The 4529-nt window shown below is 43.3% G+C and overlaps 1 long non-coding RNA gene across 1 annotated transcript; it reads left to right on the top strand.

Moving 5' to 3' along the window:
• Positions 1 to 2705: 2705 nt before the first annotated feature.
• On the top strand, positions 2706 to 3602 carry LOC139024931 (uncharacterized). Its single transcript, XR_011476329.1, has 2 exons — positions 2706 to 2801; positions 2875 to 3602. It is a non-coding gene; the product is annotated as an uncharacterized lncRNA (long non-coding RNA).
• The last annotated feature ends 927 nt before the right edge of the window (positions 3603 to 4529 follow it).

Genomic DNA, 4529 nt, shown 5'->3' on the forward strand with positions numbered 1-4529 from the left:
TATTCATGTGAAAGCTTTTGTTACAAAACTAAAAGGGAAAACGTTTTGTGTAAACACCGAGATAGAATCGTCTCAGTTCCGGAAATGTAACATCACTAAACAACAGTAGGCTATAGATGGAGATCGTTTATTTTGCAGATTTTCTTCACACAACGGATAATGGGTTTATAAAGAGGGTTCTCAAAAACAGATTCTTCTTTATAACCAAAATAAGATGTCAATATTATACAATCAGTCACTTTAAGCCAAGCATTTGGCATACAGACCAATCACTGTGGCAGGCAAGCATTTGGCATACAGAGCCAATACTGTGTGCAGCCCAAGCATTTGGCATACAGACCAATCACTGTGCAGCTAATTATCCAAAACATCTAGTTCTACAGCTATAAAGAGTGACCTGACGTGAGAGAACACCTTGCGTATTTCCTGTTCGTGACTGAGTGACTGACTGTGAGAGAACACCTTGACGTTTTCCTGATTTTGTGGACTGAGTGCTGACTGTGAGAGAAACACTTGACGTATTTCCTGTTCTGTGCTGCAGTGACTGACTGTTGAGAGAACCCTTGACGTATTTCCTGTTCTGTGGACTGAGTGACTGACTGTGAGGAGAACACCTTGACGTATTTCCTGTTCTGTGGACTGAGTGACTGACTGTGAGAGAACACTTGACGTATTTCCTGTTCTGTGACTGAGTGACTGACTGTGAGAGAAACACCTTGACGTATTTCCTGTTCTGTGGACAGAGTTGACTGACTGTGAGGAACACCCTTGACGTATTCCTGTTCTGTGGACTGAGTGACTGAGCTGTGAGAGAACACTTGAGTATTTCCTGTTCTGTGGACTGAGTGACTGACTGTGAGAGAACACCTTGACGTATTTCCTGTTCTGTGGACTGAGTGACTGACTGTGAGAGAACACCTTGACGTATTCCTGTTCTGGTGGACGAGTGACTGACTGTGAGAGAACACCTTGACGTATTCCTGTTCTGTGGACTGAGTGACTGACTGTGAAGAGACACCTTGACGTATTTCCTGTTCTGTGGACTGAGTGCTGACTGTGAGAGAACACCTTGCGTATTCCTGTTCTTGTGGACTGAGTGACTGACTGTGAGAGAACACCTTGACGTATTTCCTGTTCTGTGGACTGAGTGACTGACTGTGAGAGAAACACCTTGACGTATTCCTGTTCTGTGGACTGAGTGACTGACTGTGAGAGACACCTTGACGTATTTCCTGTTCTGTGGACTGAGTGACTGACTGTGAGGACACTTGACGTATTTTCCTGTTCTGTGGACGAGTGACTGACTGTGAGAGAACACCTTGACGTATTTCCTGTTCTGTGGACTGAGTGACTGACTGTGAGAGAACACCTTGACGTATTTCCTGTTCTGTGGACTGAGTGACTGACTGTGAGAGAACACTTGACGTATTTCCTGTTCTGTGGACTGAGTGACTGACTGTGAGAGAACACCTTGACGTATTTCCTGTTCTGTGGACTGAGTGACTGACTGTGAGAGAACCTTGACGTATTTCCTGTTCTGTGGACTGAGTGACTTGACTGTGAGAGAACACCTTGACGTATTTCCTGTTCTGTGGACAGAGTGACTGACTGTGAGAGAACACCTTGACGTATTTCCTGTTCTGTGGACTGAGTGACTGACTGTGAGAGAACACCTTGACGTATTCCTGTTCTGGCTGGAAGTGACTGACTGTGAGAGACACCTTGACGTTATTTCCTGTTCTGTGGCACTGAGTGACCTGACTGTGAGAGAACACCTTGACGTATTCCTGTTCTGTGGGCTGAGTGACTGACTGTGAGAGAACACCTTGACGTATTTCCTGTTCTGTGGACTGAGTGACTGACTGTGAGAGAACACTTGACGTATTCCTGTTCTGTGGACTGAGTGACTGACTGTGAGAGAACACCTTGACGTATTTCCTGTTCTGTGGACTGAGTGACTGACCTGTGAGAGACACGCTTGACGTTTCCTGTTCTGTGGACTGAGTGACTGACTGTGAGAGAAACACCTTGACGTTTTCCTGTTTCTGTGGACTGAGTGACTGACTGTGAGAGAACACCTTGACGTATTTCCTGTTCTGTGGACTGAGTGATTGACTTGAGAGAACACCTTGACGTATTTCCTGTTCTGTGGACTGAGTGACTGACTGTGAGAGAACACCTTGACCGTTTCCTGTTCTGTGGACTGAGTGACTGACTGTGAGAGAACACCTTGACGTATTCCTGTTCTGTGGACTGAGTGACTGACTGTGAGAGAACACCTTGACGTATTTCCTGTTCTGTGGACTGAGTGACTGACTGTGAGAGAAACCTTGACGTATTCCTGTTCTGTGGACTAAGTGACTGACTGTGAGAGAGAACCCCCTTGACGTATTTCTGTTCTGTGGACTGAGTGACTGACTGTGAGAGCACACCTTGACGTTTCCTGTTGTGGACTGAGTGACTGACTGTGAGAGAACACCTTGCGTTTTCCTGTTCTGTGACGAGAGTGACTGACTGTGAGAGAACCCTTGACGTTTTCCTGTTCTGTGGACAGAGTGACTGACTGTGAGAGAACACCTTGACGTATTCCTGTTCTGTGGACTGAGTGACTGACTGTGAGAGAACACCTTGACGTTTTCCTGTTCTGTGGACTGAGTGACTGACTGTGAGAGAACACCTTGACGTTTTCCTGTTCTGTGGACTGAGTGACTGACTGTGAGAGAACACCTTGACGTTTCCTGTTCTGTGGACAGAACTGTGTCATGTAATTAAACAACATCGCAGTGTAGGTAGAGAGCAGAGTAGTGTAGGTAGAGAGACAGAGTAGTGTAGGTAGATATTGCAGTGTAGAGAGACGGTAGAGATGGGAGACAGAGTAGTGTAGGTAGATATTGCAGTGTAGAGAGACGGTAGAGATGGGAGACAGAGTAGTGTAATGATATCATTTAGCTAAGCAACATCGCAGGTTAGAGAGACGGTAGAGACGGGAGACAGAGTAGTGTAATGATATCATTTAGCTAAACAACATCGAAGTGTAGAGAGACGGTAGAGATGGGAGACAGAGTAGTGTAATGATATCATTTAAAGAGAGACAGTAGATTTCAGACTGATTATTGGCAAACAGTTCTGTCCAGTCAAGAGAGTAAAAGTTAAAGACAGACAGTAGTGTAATGTAGGTGTGTATTAAAGACAGTAGTGTAATATAGGTGTGTATTAAAGACAAAGTAGTGTAATGTAGCTGTGTAGCAAGGATATGCATATTCTTGGTACCATTTGAAAAGAAAGACTTTGAAGTTTATGGAAATGTGACAGGAATGTAGGAGAATATAACACAATAGATCTGGTAAAAGATAATATAAAGAAAAAGCCAACCGTCCTTTTGTGTTTTTTTGTACCAACATCTTTGAAATGCAAGAGAAAGGCCATCATGTATTATTCCAGCCCAGGTGCAATTTAGATTTTGGCCACTAGATGGCAGCAGTGTATGTGCAAAGTTTTAGACTGATCCAATGAACAATTGTATTTCTGTTCAGAATGTTATATCAAGACAGCCCAAATGTGCCTAATTTGTTTATTAATACATTTTCAAGTTCATAACTGTGCACTCTCCTCAAACAATAGCATGGTATTCTTTCACTGTAATAGCTACTGTAAAGTGGACAGTGCAGTTAGATTAACAAGAATTTAAGCCTTCTGCCAATATCAGATATGTCTATGTCCTGGGAAATGTTCTTGTTACTTACGTTAGCTCAACCGTCCCGTGGAAGGGACACCGATCCAGAAGAAGTTTTAAAGACATACAGTAGTGTAATGTAGGTTGTACACAACATTGCTGTGTATACTAGAGATGGGACAGGGAGACATTGTAGTATTGTCAAGTTGGTAAACATGTATGATTGTAAGTTGCTCTGGATATGGGTGTCTGCTAAATGATGACAAAATAGTTGTGTACAGCGAGAAGTATAAAGTAGGTAACAACATTGCTGTGTAGTGCTGGGAAAGACAGTTAATATGATGTCGCTAGGCAACAACATTTGCTGTGTAGTGCTGGGAATGAACAGTTTTAATATGATGTCGCTAAGTAACAACATTGCTGTTGTAGTGCTGGGAAAAACAGTTAAATGAATGTCGCAGGTAACAACGTTGCTGGTGTAGTGCTGGGAAAGAAGTTAATATGATGTCGCTGAGGTAACAACATTGGCGCTGTAGTGCTGGGTAAAGACCAGTTAATATGATGTCGCTAGGTAACAACATTGTTGTGTAGTGCTGGAAAGACAGTTAATATGATGTACGCTAGGTAAAACATTGTTGTGTAGTGCTGGGAAAGACAGTTAATATGATGTCGCTAGGTAACAACATTGCTGTGTAGTGCTGGGAAAGACAGTTAATATGATGTCGCTAGGTAACAACATTGCTGTGTAGTGCTGGAAAAGACAGTTAATATGATGTCGCTAGGTAACAACATTGCTGTGTAGTGCTGGGAAAGACAAGTTAATATGATGTCGCTAGGTAACAACATTGCTGTGTAG

This window comes from Salvelinus sp. IW2-2015, unplaced genomic scaffold, assembly GCF_002910315.2.
Source record: "Salvelinus sp. IW2-2015 unplaced genomic scaffold, ASM291031v2 Un_scaffold2039, whole genome shotgun sequence".
NCBI classification, from domain to species: Eukaryota; Metazoa; Chordata; class Actinopteri; order Salmoniformes; family Salmonidae; genus Salvelinus; species Salvelinus sp. IW2-2015.